Source organism: Elaeis guineensis, chromosome 8, assembly GCF_000442705.2.
Source record: "Elaeis guineensis isolate ETL-2024a chromosome 8, EG11, whole genome shotgun sequence".
Classification (NCBI taxonomy): Eukaryota; Viridiplantae; Streptophyta; class Magnoliopsida; order Arecales; family Arecaceae; genus Elaeis; species Elaeis guineensis.
In genome coordinates, this window is record NC_026000.2 from 105,303,023 (window position 1) to 105,322,073 (window position 19,051).

The following is a 19,051-nucleotide window of genomic DNA, read 5'->3' on the forward strand; positions in this document are numbered from 1 at the left end:
GCTGCATCAGATGCTGCCAAAGAAGCGGTGTGGCTGAGGAAATTCATCATCGAGCTCGGAGTAGCACCCTCCCTTGTTGGTCCAGTTTTGCTCTACTGTGACAGCTCTGGAGCCATTGCTCAGGCGAAGGAACTGAAGGCACACCAGCGGACGAAGCATATTCTACACCGCTACCATCTCATCCTGGAGATCGTAGATTGAGGTGACGTCGACCTTCAGAAGATCGATGGGAAGGAGAACCTGGCCGACCCATTCACTAAAGCCATTGCGGTGAAGGAGTTCAACGACTACAAGTCGAAGATGGGTATTAGATACTGCACTGATTGGCTTTAGGCCAAGTGGAAGATTATTGGGAATAGTGTCCCAAAGCCAATCATCAGCCTGTTGACGGTTGTGCTCCTTTTGTATTAGTACATGAATTATAAATAAATAAAAGTTATTTTGGTATTTTTTTCATCACAAATGTTTCATCTTCTAATGAACTCCTGTGTTGTGGTGAAGTCCTTAGGACTATTTAAACTCGACAAAGGAGGATTTGTTGCTTAGTCCATAAACCTGTTCGCGACCAAATGATACGTTGTTACCAAGGACGACAACGTTTATCGAGTATAGGTCATTGTGTGCCATATGGATTGGTTGTCCTCATAACCAAGGAGTGTGGAGACACTGGTATGGCATACAGGTGAGATGTAATGGTACATTTGCACAGAACGTGACCGACTCCGGAGCTATTTCTTCTGTCAAGATTTGCTCCGATGGGATATGGGTATAAATGTCTCTCCGATCTGAGACCGCCACGGTGACTTGCAAGCAACTCACTGCACTTAGGCACTGGACTATCTGAATTTCTAATTCAGTGATGGAAGGCTGCTGGGTATAGTCAAGTACTTGACTTATCGGTGCGTATGTCAAGATGGGATTGACCACTCTAGTTTAGGAGCTGTGTACAGTTGTGTTTCAATTTAGCAAAACTTTGACCAGGGTAGTCTTAGTGAGGAGTCACAGGACTAATTGAGTTGAGCACGATTCGGATGATCTCATCAGGGTTAACAGTTTAATCCTGAGTCGTCCTAAACACAGGGGTCAAAAAGGATGAATTATACGGTAACCATATTCACGTAGGTTCTGAATATTGCGATTGTGACTATTCGATCTATCCGATCATCGGGTACCATTGCTAGATGGTCACTTCGATTAGTACAGGAATTGGTTCCTGTGCTACCGGCTTAGGTTCGAACATGCGGGGTCACACACATTAGAGGTTCCTTTCTGATCTGATGGCTGATTATGAGTCTTATGTGTCTGGGACTCTATGATTGAGAATTAGGATTCTCTGATCATGAGTTTCACATATTTTGGGTACCGGGGTCAAAATTTTGAATTTCAAATTTTGAATTTAAAATTTGAACTCTTTGATCAGGGTTTCATATTGATGGTCTCTGATGCCTAATTGCCCATCGGATTTGGACTCAATATTTATGAGAGGTTTAATTAATGATTTGATCACTAATTAACTCAATTTGATTGAGTAATTATTTTTAGATCAAGTCCAATTGAATTGGATTCAGTTTGGATTGACCCGATTAGGTTAAGTGTTGATCTAATCGCTAAGGTGGCTTAGTCCCTGATTTGATCAGGGGTTAGGTTTAGTTAAGTCCTGATTTGATTAGGATTTTATTGAGCCTAATTAAGCCTAATTGTGTTGGGTTTAATCTGGTCTAATTGTGCTTAACCTATTTTAATTAGGTTGGCTCAATTTGAATCAAACCACCTTGTTTTAAATTTCCTGTGCCACCCAACTTCCTTGCACCCATTTGAATTCACGAGAAGAAATTTTCTCATGAATTTTCTCCCATGCAAAGCTCTCTCACGTGCATGTTTCTGTGCACCAATTATTTGGATTAACTTGGTTTGTTACCCATCCAAATTCAAAGGGTTTTTGAATTTGAATGGATAACCAAATAACCATGCGCCAGCTTATCTTCTTTTGTGCGCCCCATATTCTACATGAGAAATGGTTTCTCGTGAAAGTCTCCACACATAAAAGAAGGCCACTCCATCTCTTCTTTCTCACACAAATGGATGAGGATAAGATTGGTTGGCACTTGAATTCAAATTTGATTTGAATTCAAGTAAGCAACCACCTCTTCTTATCCACTCACATGCTTTCAACATCTCTTGCGATGTTTTATAAAATGAGAAAGAGAGGGGGCATGGGCAATAAAGAAAGAAGAGATAAGGGGCATGGGGAGGTTCTGGAAAAATTTTGAAGTGTTCAAAATTTACCGAGAGGAGAGAAAAAGGAGAGAGAAGTGGGCGCAGGGTTTTTTGGTGTGTACCCTAGGGTTTCTACCTAGGGTTCGGGAAGTGAGATTGGTGTGCCATGAGTGTCGTGAGTCCACCAAATTTTAGGAAGAGATCCATCAGCCTCTCAACCAATCATGCAGATGATCCAGAGCATTCGAAGAGTCGACACACATCGATCAAAGGAGTTCGATCAATATCAGCCATCAAAAGGGTGAAATCACGAACTAGCATTCGTGAGGAGCTGATCAGATGGGAGCTTCGTGTGGATGATCCACAGAGGTCAGACATTAGTGTGGTTGTGACATGATGATCAGAGCCCCCCGATGATGATCAGATTGCGGTGATCGACTACCCGTAAAAGGTGATGTGTTCTGAACATAGTACAATAAAAAGTTTACTGTTTCAAATTTAAATTTCAAATTTAAATGCATGCTGTTGTATCATATTTAGATCCTAGTGTAGGGTTAATTAGTATTAATTAATGAGATTAATTAATAATTTCATTGTAAAATAGTAATTTTGAAAATATTTTAAAATTACCATTTTGCCCCTGCACTGAATTTTCGCTTCATTTTGCCCCTTAGACATGGCATTCATCTCTCCAAGAAGATGTATCCAGACACACCTGAGGAGATCCAGCGCATGAGCAAAATCCCTTATGCTTCAGTAGTAGGGAGCCTCATGTATGCCATGTTATGTACACGTCCTGATATAGCACTTGCTGTGAGTGTCACGAGCTGATATTAGATAAATCCAGATGAAGAACATTGGATTGCTGTTAAAAATATCTTTAAGTACTTGAGAAGGACTAAGGATTTAATGTTGGTTTTTGGTGGAGGATCGGAGATGAAAGTTAAGCGATACATCGATTCAGACTTTATGACTAATGTCGATGATAGAAAGTCTACATCGGGGTATATCTTCTTGTGTAATGGTGGTGCAGTTAGCTAGAAGAGTTTCAAGCAGCCAATCATTACAGATTCAACCATGGAAGTCGAGTACATCACCGCCTTTGAAGCTGCTAAGGAAGCTTTTTGGTTCAAGAAGTTCGTTGCAGAGCTGGGTGTGATGCCATCAGATACCATTGCACTGCGCTGTGACAACAACGGTGCCATAGCCCTTGCTAAGGAGCTCAGGTCTCATCAGAAGTCCAAACACATAGAGCGATGATTTTACATCATACGCGAATATCTTGAGAAGAAGTTAGTTGAGGTGCAGAGAGTTGACTCCATGCTAAATGTAGCAGACCCGCTAACCAAGCCTCTCAGCCAACAGAAGATCGAATCTCACCTTGAGAAGATGAGTCTAAGGTATATGGCCAATTGGCTTTAGGTCAAGTGAGAGTTTATTGGATTCTTGCCCTAGAAGTCAATTGTTGGCTGACACATTATGTATTTTCAAAGCCTAAATTTTACTTGTAATACTTTCATTATAAATAAAGGACTTTTTCTTTTCAATCATGTTTATGTGTCCATGATTTATCCTAAAAATTAACAAAGATATTTTTTTATATTCTTAAAGAGTTAAGAATTTGAGACATACATTAATTAGTGGTTAATTTTTAAATACTCCCAATCAAGGGATCATCATGGAGGATAGTGAACAATCCATTTGAGATCGGTGCACGGTTCACCTCCCTTGTGGGCAGATGAGTCTTGGGTTTGCAGTGTAGAGACACTAGCGTAAAAATGCAGGTGGTTATTGGAGAGCAACTTGCACTGAGCGTGACCAACACAAGAACCACATGGATGTTTACTCACTCATTAGTAATCTTCTCGATGCTGCAGTGGTATGAGTGGTCATTTGACTTGCGATGATATTGGCTATTCATAATGAGGCTATTGAGTTTGATTACATATTCTCGTAGTTCCTAGCCATTCGAGTCCTTGTTGTGTATATTGGCATCAGTAGGTTTAGATTCGCTATTTGGAGTAGGATGCACCTAGATAAAATTTATCGACCTTGATAGAAAAGGAGAAGTCCTATGTGATTTGCGAGATTGAGTTTAGAAAGTCTTTGGCCAAAGCAAGTATGAATACTGAAAAAAAATTTTATGGGATTCACAAATGAACTCGAGTCGAGCCAATCTTACACAAGACTAACGATGGAGTTTGACGAGTTCTCCGTGACCTTTGTCAAGTCAGGACTCACAATAGAAGGACTAAATTATATGATAACTGCACCTAGGGATTCATATTTTTATTCTACTGGGTTACCACTACATACTGCTAGGTGTCACTGATGGATTGTGAGACTCATCGGATGTCATCTTGATGATCGATGGCTCTCGAAGGATAGAATTGAAAATATTTCAATCCATCGAAAAGAGTTTCGATGATATTGTGATAGAGATCACAATATATATCACTACCAGATAGAATGGAACCTATGCGGTCACACATTAAGGGATTTAATCTCGAATTTACCAATTGGGCTTATGAAGTTCCAATTGGGTTATGGTTTATTTGAAACTCTATTAGGTTTATGAGAATCATGCTAGCACATGATTAAACCTAATTCTTCTCGAAACTTTGATTTGATCAAGTCCATAGCCTTGAACCTAATCTAAATTTATTTGGATTTAATTAGGCTCTTAATTATAAATTCAAAAAGATTTAATTAAGTCAATTAGTTGGTATAATTATCCTAATATTTCTTCTTCCATATCTCCTAATTATCTCTAAGTATGCATGTGAAATAGATGGAAGAATGGGTGCCATAATTTTTTTTTTAAAAATTATTGAGCACCATATTCTAGAGGGGCCCACCCCCTCTTATGTGTCATGGCGTGAAAGAGAGAGGGTGGGGTCCATGCCCCATCTCTTATGGCTGGAGATCCCTTTGTGGGGTGCCAAGAGTTGGCATCCCAACCACCAGACATGTACTTTATGGATGGCTATTGTACATGCTTAAAAGGGCTGATTAATTACCTTTTATATCTGATTTTATTTGACATAAATCATATTTAAAAGGTAGAGGATTCTTATAAGATAAGGATCTACCTTTTTAAGATGACAGAGTTCCTAATATGTGTCAGGGCTTATGTCTATTTAAAGAAAGATCTCTAGGATTTTTTAGTATTAATTTTTCATCAAAAAAATCTTTTCTCTCTCCATCTCCATGCCTCCTCTCTCTCATATTCTTCCTTTTCATGCCCAAAGGTTGAGTGTTCTCTCTTCCACATGCCTAGAAAAAGTTATGGTGCCTTAGAGATCAAGGATCAAGGAGAAGAAGAAGAAGGCTGCAGATCAAAGAGTTGAACTCTCAGTTAAGATCAAAAGTGTTGATTAGAGTCCTCAAAGCCAAGGTTATTCTTGAGAAGAAGAATCTTCTATGAGAAAAAAAGTTCAAGATTGATCTTGATGGATACCTATTGAGGCCAGACATGTGTGCAGCTCCATTTTCTATGAATTCGAGATCATCTAAAGTGGTAAATTTCTACCCATGCAAAGGTAATGAGATATGATCTCATATTTTTCTTAAATTTTAGATTAATTATATGTACTTTTTTTTGAGCTTAGGTAGGTTTAGATCTGGTATTTTGTAGGTGGGGTTAAAGAGTTTAACCTGATTTATTTTTCACTGTATGTTTTCAAAATTTTAAAATCTACACATGCTGCCTACCCTGTTTTCTATCAAAATGATGATAAACCTTCGAAAGGTATACTTGTAATTGAATCTAACCTTATGATTTCTTTTACTTCTAGTTGGATATTAGACTCTGGTTCGAGTGCTCATATATACACTTCAATGTAGGGTATAATAGAAAGTAGGAGGTTGAGGGAAGGTGACATGATCCTTCGAGTCGTAATGGAGCAAAAGTTACTGCAGAGGCCATTGGCATTTATCCTCTTCAATTATCGTCTAGTTTTAGATTAGATTTTAAAAACTATTATTTTATTCCTATAGCTAGTCAAAATTTGATTTTCGTGTCTGTGCTAGCAGAGGAAAGTTTTGAAACTAGTTTCAATAAAAACTTTTATTTTATTTATTTATGAAATAAATTGATTGTATGAGGTCTTTTAATTGACAGTCTATATCACTTGCATGTTAATGCGAATGTTAATTTAAACGAGCAAATAGTAAGTGCTGTAGGACAAAAGAGACCCAAAGATGAAATTAATCAGAAGTACTTGTGGCATCATAGACTAGGTCATATTGAAGAGGACAGGATAAACAAACTAAAAAAAGATGAAATCCTTAGCTCTCTTAACCCAAAGTCATATTCAGCTTGTAAATCTTGCCTTCAAGTAAAGATGGCCAAGTTACCCTTTGTAGGACATGAAGAAAGGACCACTGAGTTACTTATCCTGGTACACATCGATATATGTGGGCTATTTGATGTGCAGGTCAAGGGTGGTTATAGCTACTTCATTATCTTTATCAATGATCTATATAGGTATGGGTATGTGTATTTGATGAAATACAAGTCTGAAGCTTTTGAAAAGTTCAAAGAACTAAAAGTAAAGTAGAAAAATAAACTGATAAACCTATTAAGGGTCTTCGATCTAATCGAAGAGCTGAATACCTTACTCAGAAACTTTTGGGATATCTTAAGGACAGCGGCATAATCTCTCAATGGACTCCTCCCAGAACACCTCAGCTCAACAGGATATCTGAAAGCAGGAATAGGACCCTATTGGAGATGGTTAGGTCCATGATGAGCTTCACTTATCTACCCTTACATCTTTGGAGACACGCCTTATTAACTGTCATTCATCTATTGAATAGAGTTCCATCAAAATCTATTCCTACCACATTGTATGAGATATGGTATGATAAGAAGTCGAGTCTAGATTATCTTAAGATTCGAGGATGTCCAACCTATGTCAAGAGATAGATCTGTAATAGCTTGTTTTATAGGATATCCAAAAGAATCTATAAGATACTACTTCTATTTTTCACAAGATCACAATGTGATTGTGAGTTGGAATGCCATATTTCTAGAAAAATAATTTATCCAGGATGATGGCAGTGGGAGATTAGTTGAGCTCGAAGAGAATGTCTCTGAAGAGCAAAGAGCTATAGATCCTCAGAAATCTATTATTCATGAGCCAATAGTTGACATTCCTCTACCATCTCATAGATCTAGCAAGGTCTTCCGACCTCCTGAAAGGTACATGGGTATGCTTACGGAGAAAGTAAAGAAAATTTTCGTTATGGAAGATAGGGGTCATAGTGATGATCCTAATGTTGGGAAATTTGTCCCAAAAAGTCAATCGTCAAGCTGTTGACGGTTGAGCAACCAAGTATTGTAATTGATTTGTTAATAAATAAAATATATTTGGCATTTTCATCATAAGCTTTCATCTTCTAATGAACTCCGTTGTTATGATGAAGTCCTTAGGACTATTTAAGTTTGATAAAGAGAGGATTTATCGATTAGTCCTTAAAACTGTTCACGACCAAATGATAGGCTGTTAATAAGGACGACAGCTTCTATCGAGCATAGGTCGCTGTAGGCCATATGGGTTGGTTGTCCTCTTAACCAAGGAGTGTGGAGACACTGGTATGGCATACAGGTGAGATGTAAGGGTACATCATCATTGAACGTGACCAACTCTAGAGTATTCTACTGTCGAGAATATCTCTGATGGGATATAGGTATAAGTGTCCCTTAGACCTGAGATCGCCTCAGTGACTTGCAAGCAACTCACTGTGCTTTGGTACTGGACTAACTGAATTTCTAATTCAGGGATGGAAGGCTTCTGGGCACAGTCAAGTACTTGCGAAGTCAGAGTGTGATCGAGATGGGATTGACCACTCCAAGAGTTGGAGAAGAATGAGTCACTGTATTTCAATTTAGCAAAACCTTGGCCAGGGTAATCCATCAGATGGATTTGATATTTTGAAATACAATGTGGACAACCTGATCAGAGTTGACAGTTGAGCTCTGGGGTGTCCTATGATCATTTTGGTCAAGGGGATGAATTATATGAAAACTATATCCGCATGGGTTCTAAGGATGTTGTTCTACACATTCGACCTATCCGGACATCGGGTACCATTGCTAGATGGTCACTTCGATTGGTATAGAAATTTGTTTCTATGCTACCGGCTTAGGTTCGGACCTATGAGGTCACACACATTAGAGTTCCTGATCCGATCGGATGGTTGATCAACGATTAAGAATCATTATAGGGTTAAATAATCAATACGATTGACATTTAACCCAGTGCAAGTGTTGCAGGAGGATCGATTAGCAATTTGATTGCTAATTGGCTTAATTTGATTAAGCCAATGGGCTGAGATTAAGTATAATTAAATATAATTTAATTAGATTTAGTTTGGGCTTGATTGGATCAAGTCCAATTGGTTTATTGGATAAGCCAAGTGCAAGGAAAAACTAGTCCTAGTTCAACTAAGACTTGGGTCAATCTAATTTCTAATTTGATTAGAAAATTAAATCAGATTTAAATCTAATTTAATCTGATTAAATTAGGTTCTTAATTAGATTAAGACCTATTTTAATTGGGTTGATCTAATTTTGATTTGATTTGGTTTGGGAAACCAAATTAAAACAAGTTATGAGACAGAATCCTAGTAGGACTAGGATTCCACCTTGCGCCACATAAACCTTCTCCACGCCCTCTCTCTTATTCAACGCCAATCTCCACTTATTTTGTGCGACAAAAGCCCTCTCCCAGATCTCTCCCACGTTCACAAAAGATCTCCTCTCTTCTTTCTTACATGGAAGGTGATTTGGATCAAATCTAAAAGGAATAAGTTTGGATTTCGAATTCTATGAGATAGAGTTTTAGAAATCTAAAACTCTTTCAATTTTGCACCGAATTTATCCAAATTTTTTTTGGAATTTTTGTGGCTTTTAGGGTTTACATTGTACACCCTTTTCTGGTGATCCATGTACGAAAATATGGAGGAGGTTCTCAAGAGTTGGGCATCCCTTAACTTGCCATGTTTGGATAAGCCTTGACTAGGTGTTTGACCTAGACAAGGACTCTATCATATCTCTCTATATAAGACGAGTTTCTTTGTGAAATTTTAAGGAGAGATAATTTTTTGAGAGGCCTTTCTGCCATCCAAAAATCAGAGAGAAATACCTTTGGGTCGTGTAGATATAAAAGATACAAGTTTGGGTGTCTAGAGCGAAAAACGTGAAGAAGAAGAGGGTCTTCTTCTAGGGTTTTTATTTTCATATCTTTCCTCCTTCCATCTTGAGTTTCCTGAGAGCGTCTCAGATCTGAAACTCCTCCTTCTACTTTCCATCTTTGGAAGAGTCCAAATCAAGAAGAAGGAGGCACCTGATCAACCATCAAAGAAGGATCAGCGCAGTACTAGCATACTGTGCTGATTTCCTAAAGCAGGACTTCTGATCGAGATTCGTGGGCTTGTGTGGATGACTCCTAGAGGCCGGACGCGTGTGCGGCTTGCAACATCATCCTTAAGCCCGGATCAGCGAGGTTAGAGCATCTAACTTGCAAGGTAATAGATCTGATCTATTATTTAATACATACATTAGATGTAGCTAGTATAGAAACATGTTGATATGATCAACATGTAGTTCATACTATATTTATATATATTTTAATTTTTGATTTAATGCTATGTAATAATCATGTAATAAGATCTTAGATCTAGGGATTTTCTAATCTTAGAAAATAAATTTTGATTTATTTTAGTCTTCCGCTGTATGATCTTGAAAAAGTTTCAAGATCTAACCCTGAAACCCTAGATCTGGTTCCTTCAATTGGTATCAGAGCCTAGGTTCTTTATTACATGATTATTTATACATGCTTAGATTATTTTTTAGATTAGATCTAATTTATAATCTGATTATTAAATCTAAAATTAAAATTTTAGATCAATCACAAACTGCAAGGTTGTCCTGCTGTAAGGTTTACCCCTTACAGTGCAAAGGTTGTCCTAGTTTGTGTAGATCTATCTTTAATCATAAATTTATTAGATATGATCTAGATTAAATTTATGATTTATTAGATTTAAAAGATGTTTAAATCTGAAATAAAATCTCTTTGTTAATAATTTTTATGCAAAGAAATTATTTAAAGTTGAAATTGTTTCAATTACATGAACCTGTTTAGATTAGATCTAAAGTAGTTTCATATTTATTTCACTTGCATCTTGATTATGAATCAAACATACAATATGATTGGTAGAATCATATTGTAAAATTATTTTACAAATATGAAAATATTTTTTGAAAAGCCGAACCCAACCCTCAGCCCAAAACTTAATTAAGAATTAAGAAGTTGTTTGATTAGGTTCTAGGATTGTGAATTGAAGAACCTAAGACACAAATCATAACACATTGGGTTAATGGGTTAGTGGAAATTAGGTCCATTAATTGGGTTAGACCTATGGTTAGATTAAAGATGGACTTAATTAGAGAATTGACTAAATCTAGTCAATTGTTATCTTAGATTAGGTCAAGGATTCTCTAGATCAATTACAATAGTTGTAGTTGGTCAAGTCCATGTCTTTAACGAGAACCAAATGGACTTGATTCTTGGCTAAGCGGTCTAGCATGAACTGTTAGGTTGATCTAATCGAAACTAATTAAACCAGTTGGTGTCTAAGGTAAACCAGACCGGTGGTTTTTAATTGGGAGCCCGCTTACCTGGCCATTCATGATGGTGTCTAAGGCAAGTTTTGGCAGACCCTCCCACTGATCGAACTTACCTGGCCTCTTGGTGAAATTATGTTTTGATCGGATCACTTGACTATTCGAGCTGACCCATGTCAGCTAGGTAAATCAGTGTGACTGATTTAGGTGCTCCTAGACCAGCCCTTTTAATGGTCTCCCTTAAGCTGACTTGGTGAAGTCAGTGGGAGGATCATGATAAGCTGGTTCATCTGACCTCATCCTCTATATTATTTAATCCTCTAAAATTATTAAGTCCTTAAAATGATAAAGTTATGGAGATAACTGAGTCATAGCCTCCCATTAAGGTGTTTGATAATGAGTCCATGAACTCAATAATCATTGCAGACCCAAAGGCCTGGTGCTTGTTGACTAATGAAATTATCACTCATCATATGATGACTTGGAAGTGTCTCTCTAATAGTGGTTAGGTGAGCCAACCAAAGTTGGGCTTAATCATTCGTTGGTTAGATACACCAAGTATGATCATGTTAATGGTTGGACCTAACTGGATCCTTACAGTGGAGGCCAAAGCCTACTGATTAGGTTTCTGGGGCAAAATTAAAATTACTAGAAATTGTTTAGAGAAACAATTGGTTATGAACCTACCCTTAGATGTACATGGGTTGGCCAACCAAAGTTGGGCTTGTGTGCAGTCTAAGTGGATTCTAGTACCTGCTAAAGAATTAGGGTAATTCCTCGAATTGAAGGTAGAGGCTACCAATTCGAATAAAATAGTGGGAGAAACCTTTTGATTAAAGTCCAAATCTTTAGGTTTAATGAATCAATTACTAATTAGGTTATGGTTCTCCTTTGTGCAAATATGGCCACTTCCCTATCGCTCCGATCATTGTTGGACAATGATAAGATGGTGGGACCCAACTTCGGTAGCTGGTACCGAAAGTTGAAGATAGTCCTGGAGCATGAACGGATCCTATATGTGATAATAGATCCTGCACCTGAGGAGCCAGCTGTCAATGCACGTGGAACAATCAGAGACACTTACCAGAAGTGGCTTAGTGATCGGACCACGGTGCGCTGTATCATGCTGGCTATCATGAGCGACGAGTTCAGTCGCAGATTCGAGATGGCTCAGCCAAAGGACAAGCTTCAAGTGTTGGAGGATGCCTTTGGCACACCCGATGATGTGGAGAGGCACAAGACTAGTTGTGCCATCTTCAACGCCAAAATGCGGGATGGTGCCTCTGTCACTGATCATGTATTGTACATGATCGAGCTGATGGAATGATTGAGCAAGCTCGACTTTTCCTTGCATGAGCAGCTTGGGAAAGATGCAATCCTGAACTCGCTGCCCAAGTCTTATCTCCCATTCCTCACTCATTATAGAATGACAAAGCCTGAAGAGAACTACCACAGGTTACTGGGGTTGCTTCAGAACTTTGAGAAGGATCACCAACTTCACAAGGAGTCGGTGAATTTAGTGGGAGGTTCATCTTCTGGTTCTCGACCCTTTAAGAAAGGGAAGAAGAACAAGAAGAAGAAAGTAAAGAAGGTGCAAGTTCAGGCTAGGACAACTGTGCAGTGTCAGACCAAAAAGATCAAACCCGATAAGAGTCAAGCTGAATGCTTCTTTTGCAAGAAGCGGGGGCACTGGAAGAGGAACTGTCCCCAGTATATTGCCTCCCTAGACCCGAACAGGCAGAGAAAGCAGCAAGATGTTGCTGGGCAAGGTATTTATATGATAACTCCTTGCAATTTCTCTATTTGTGATATAACTGACTGGGTATTGGATATCGGTAGCCCTTATCATATATGCAATTCGTTGCAGGGGTTGCAGGTCAGTAGGAGATTCGAGCAAGGCGAGAGGTTCCTGAACGTTGGAGATGGAAGACCAGTTCCAGTTCTAGCATTAAGAATCTTGAAACTTGTATTTGAATCCCATATCGTTGTTCTTAATGATTGTCATTTCTGTCCCAGTTTCTTTTTAAATGTCATTTCTGTAGGCCTTCTGGCCAAAAATAATTATGAAATTTCAATAAAGAAACAAATTTGTAATATCATTGAGAATGGTGTTACTATTTTTTGTGGACATTTGAACAATGGTGTGTATATGTTATCACAACCTGTTAATGTAGTCTATTCAACTGGCAAGCACCCTAGATTAGATAGTGTGTCAGATATCTACTTATGGCACTGTAGGCTAGGTCATATAAACAAGAACAGAATAAACAGGTTGACTCAAGAGAGAATCCTCGAAGTTAGTGATTGTGAATCACTTCCAACCTGTGAGTCCTGTCTTCTTGGTAAAATGACCAAGTCACCTTTTACTGGAAAAGGTGAGAGAGCTACTGAGCTCTTGGTCCTAGTACATACTGATGTATGCGGACCCATGAGCACCAGTGCTAGAGGTGGATATTTCTACTTCATAACTTTCACGGATGACCTATCCCGATATGGATATGTCTATCTGATGAAACATAAGTCGGATTCATTTGAAATGTTCAAACGATTCTGAAGTGAAGTAGAAAAACAAACTGGAAAGAGTATTAAAACTCTTCGATCTGATCGAGGAGGAGAATACCTTTCTAGTGAATTTCTCACATATCTAGGAGAGAAAGGAATTCTCTCCCAACGGACTCCTCCAGGAACACCACAGCATAATGGTGTGTCTGAAAGGAGGAATCGGACTCTGTTAGACATGGTCCGATCCATGATGGGTTTTGCTAGCTTGCCGATATCCTTCTGGGGATATGCACTCGAATCGGCTTGTTATCTATTAAATAGGGTTCCAAGTAAGTCTGTAATTAAGACTCCATATGAGATATGGATGGGACGTAAGCCAGCACTTTCACACCTTAGGGTCTGGGGGTGCCCGGCCTATGTCAAACGATTAGTCACAGACAAACTTGGACCTAAATCTGACAAATGCTCATTCATAGGGTACCCCAAAGAGACAAAAGGATATTTTTTCTACCATGCTGATGAACAAAAGGTGTTCGTCAGCCTTAAGGCAATCTTTTTAGAAAAGGAGTTCCTTGGTGAAGGAACCGTTGCCTCTAAGGTTGAACTTGATGAAGTTCAACAGGTAGAAGGACCGACACCAATAGCTGAACCTGAGTCGGATATGATTAGATCAGATCCGGAGCCCAATATACCTGTACCATTAAGGCGATCCGGTAGAGTACCGCATCAGCCGGACAGATACTACGGTTTCTTGGTCCGAGACGGTGATCCCATCGAACTTGATGAGAATAATGAGGATCCGATCACCTATATGGATGCTATGCAGAGACCTAATTCTGAGAAATGGCTTGAAGCCATGAAATCCGAAATGGAGTCCATGAAGGTCAATGATGTATGGACATTGGTTGACCCACCTGAAGGGGTTAAACCCATTGGGTGTAAATGGGTCTTCAAAAGGAAGAGGGGTGCAGACGGAAAGGTGGAGACCTATAAAGCCCGTCTGGTTGCCAAGGGGTATCGTCAACGTTATGGTATTGACTATGACGAGACATTTTCTCCTGTGGCAATGCTCAAATCTATTCGGATAATGCTTGCAATAGCTGCCCATCTAGATTATGAGATCTGGCAGATGGATGTAAAGACAGCTTTTCTTAATGGAGAGCTGACCGAAGAGGTGTATATGATACAACCTGAGGGGTTTACATCCACAGATGAGTCCAAGGTGTGCAAGCTTCAGAGATCCATTTATGGATTGAAGCAAGCTTCTCGGAGTTGGAACATGCGTTTTGATAAGGTGATCAAAACGTATGGCTTCATTAAGAATGGAGAAGAGCCCTGCATCTATAAATGGGCAAATGGTCCAGTTGTGGTATTCCTTATCTTGTACGTGGATGACATTCTCTTAATCGGGAATGACATCCCCGCACTACAGGGAATAAAAGTTTGGTTGTCATCACAGTTCTCCATGAAGGACTTGGGTGAAGCATCCTACATCCTAGGGATGAAGATCTATAGGGATAGATCTAACAGGATGCTTGGGTTATCCCAGTCCATGTACATAGATACTGTGCTGAAGAGGTTCAGCATGGAGAATTCCAAGAAGGGCTATCTACCGATAGGCCAAGGAATTTCTCTCTCTAAGAAGGATTGTCCGACAACTCCTGAAGAGAGAGAGCGTATGAGTAGAGTCCCATATGCTTCAGCCGTGGGATCTATCATGTACGCCATGACATGTACAAGACCAGATGTGGCATACTCACTAGGAGTAGTGAGTAGATACCAATCTGATCCTGGAGAAAACCACTGGAAAGTGGTTAAAGCCATCCTTAAGTATTTGAGAAATACTAAGGACCAATGGTTGATTTATGGCGAGTCAGATCTGAAACTTGTGGGGTTCACAGACTCTAGCTTCCAATCTGACCATGATGACAGCAGGAGTGTGTCGAGTTATATCTTTACTCTGAATGGTGGAGCCATCTGCTGGAAGAGTTCCAAGCAGCATACTGTGGCAGACTCTGTTTGTGAAGCAGAGTATATCGCAGCATCAGATGCCGCGAAGGAAGCTGTGTGGCTGAGGAATTCATCAACGAGCTCGGAGTAGCACCCTCCCTCGATGGTCCAGTCCTGCTCTACTGCGACAGCACTGGTGCCATAGCTCAGGTGAAGAAACCCAAAGCACATTAGCGGATGAAGCACATCTTGCGCCGCTTCCACCTAATCCGAGAGATCATGGATCGAGGTGACGTCGACCTTCAGAAGATCGACGGAAAGGAGAACCTAGCCGACCCCTTCACTAAAGCCCTGGCAATAAAGGAGTTTGACAACCACAAGTCAAGATGGGTATTAGATACTGTGCCGAGTGGCTTTAGGACAAGTGGGAGTTGTTGGGAAATGTGTCCCAAAAAGCCAATCGTCAAGCTGTTGACGGTTGAGCAACCAAGTATTGTAATTGATTTGTTAATAAATAAAATATATTTGGCATTTTCATCATAAGCTTTCATCTTCTAATGAACTCCGTTGTTATGATGAAGTCCTTAGGACTATTTAAGTTCGATAAAGAGAGGATTTATCGATTAGTCCTTAAAACTGTTCACGACCAAATGATAGGTTGTTAATAAGGACGACAGCTTCTATCGAGCATAGGTCGCTGTAGGCCATATGGGTTGGTTGTCCTCTTAACCAAGGAGTGTGGAGACACTGGTATGGCATACAGGTGAGATGTAAGGGTACATCATCATTGAACGTGACCAACTCCAGAGTATTCTACTGTCGAGAATATCTCTGATGGGATATAGGTATAAGTGTCCCTTAGACCTGAGATCGCCTCAATGACTTGCAAGCAACTCACTGTGCTTTGGTACTGGACTAACTGAATTTCTAATTCAGGGACGGAAGGCTTCTGGGCACAGTCAAGTACTTGCGAAGTCAGAGTGTGATCGAGATGGGATTGACCACTCCAAGAGTTGGAGAAGAATGAGTCGCTGTATTTCAATTTAGCAAAATCTTGGCCAGGGTAATCCATCAGATGGATTTGATATTTTGAAATACAATGTGGACAACCTGATCAGAGTTGACAGTTGAGCTCTGGGGTGTCCTATGATCATTTTGGTCAAGGGGATGAATTATATGAAAACTATATCCGCATGGGTTCTAAGGATGTTGTTCTACACATTCGACCTATCCGGACGTCGGGTACCATTGCTAGATGGTCACTTCGATTGGTATAGAAATTTGTTTCTATGCTACCGGCTTAGGTTCGGACCTATGAGGTTACACACATTAGAGTTCATGATCCGATCGGATGGTTGATCAACGATTAAGAATCATTATAGGGTTAAATAATCAATACGATTGACATTTAACCCAGTGCAAGTGTTGCATGAGGATCGATTAGTAATTTGATTGCTAATTGGCTTAATTTGATTAAGCCAATGGGCTGAGATTAAGTCTAATTAAATATGATTTAATTAGATTTGGTTTGGGCTTGATTGGATCAGGTCCAATTAGTTTATTGGATAAGCCAAGTGCAAGGAAAAACTAGTCCTAGTTCAACTAGGACTTGGGTCAATCTAATTTCTAATTTGATTAGAAAATTAAATCAGATTTAAATCTAATTTAATCTGATTAAATTAGGTTCTTAATTAGGTTAAGACCTATTTTAATTGGGTTGATCTAATTTTGATTTGATTTGATTTGAAAAACCAAATTAAAACAAGTTATGAGACAGAATCCTAGTAGGACTAGGATTCCACCTTGCACCACATAAACCTTCTCCACGCCCTCTCTCTTATTCAATGCCAATCTCCACTTATTTTGTGTGACAAAAGCCCTCTCCCAGATCTCTCCCACGTTCACAAAAGGTCTCCTCTCTTCTTTCTTACATGGAAGGTGATTTGGATCAAATCTAAAAGGAATAAGTTTGGATTTCGAATTCTATGAGATAGAGTTTTAGAAATCTAAAACTCTTTCAATTTTGCACCGAATTTAGCCAATTTTTTTTTGGAATTTTCATGGCTTTTAGGGTTTACATTGTACACCCTTTTCTGGTGATCCATGCATGAAAATATGGAGGAGGTGCTCAAGAGTTGGGCGTCCCTTAACTTGCCATGTTTGGATAAGCCTTGACTAGGTGTTTGACCTAGACAAGGACTCTATCATATCTCTCTATATAAGATGAATTTCTTCATGAAATTTTAAGGGTAGATAGTTTTTCGAGAGGCATTTCTGCCATCCAAAAATCGGAGAGAAATACCTTTGGGTCGTGGAGATATAAAAGATGCAAGTTTGGATGTCTAGAGCGAAAAACGTGAAGAAGAAGAGGGTCTTCTTCTAGGGTTTTTATTTTCATATCTTTCCTCCTTCCATCTTGAGTTTCCTGAGAGCGTCTCAGATCTGAAACTCCTCCTTCTACTTTCCATCTTTGGAAGAGTCCAAATCAAGAAGAAGGAGGCACCTGATCAACCATCAAAGAAGGATCAGCGCAGTACTAGCATACTGTGCTGATTTCCTGAAGCAGGACTTCTGATCGAGATTCGTGGGCTCGTGTGGATGACTCCTAGAGGCCGAACGCGTGTGCGGCTTGCAACATCATCCTTAAGCCTGGATCAGCGAGATTAGACCATCTAACTTGCAAGGTAATAGATCTGATCTATTATTTAATACATACATTAGATGTAGCTAGTATAGAAACATGTTGATATGATCAACATGTAGTTCATACTATATTTATATATATTTTAATTTTTGATTTAATGCTATGTAATAATCATGTAATAGGATCTTAGATCTAGGGATTTTCTGATCTTAGAAAATAAATTTTGATTTATTTTAGTCTTCCGCTGTATGATCTTGAAAAAGTTTCAAGATCTAACCCTGAAACCCTAGATCTGGTTCCTTCACCTAATACCTTTGATGAGGCAATGTCTAACATCGATTCTGAGAAATGGTTAGATGCAATGAAGTCAAAAATTGACTCGATACACTCGAACCAAGTATGGACCTTAGTGGATGTTGGAAATTTTATCCTAAAATCAATCGTATGATGATTGAGTTCATCCTTATATATGAATTATTGATTAATAAATAAAAATTATTCTGATATTTTTCATCATAAAGTAACATCTTTCTTGATCTCTTATACTGTGATGAAGTCCTTAGAACTATGTTCATATATGATAAAGAGAGGATTTATCGTATAGTTCTTAAGTATGTTCATAACCAAATAATACGTCATTATAGGATGATGATGTTTATTGAGTGCAGGTCATTGTGTGCCATATGTGTTAGTTGTCCTCTTAACTAAGAAATATGGTGACACTGGTATGACATACAGATGAGATGTAGGGGTACATCATCACTGAACAAGTGACTTACCTGTTGAGCATTCTATTATCCAGAGCTGCTCGCGAAACATATGGGTATAAGTGTCCTTTAGATCTGAGATCACTATAGTGACTTATAAGCAACTCACTATGCTTTAGTGCTGGACTATCTGAATTTCTAATGTAGTAATGGAAGGCTACTGGATACAGTCAAGTACTTACGAAGTCTGTGTGTGGATCAAGATGGGATTGACCCCTCCAGATTATTGGAGTTGATGTATCACTATATTTTAGTTTAGTAAAGTCTTGGCCTGGATAATTCATGAGATAGATTTGAAAGGTTGAAATACAATACAGATGAAGCAATCTTGGTTGACAG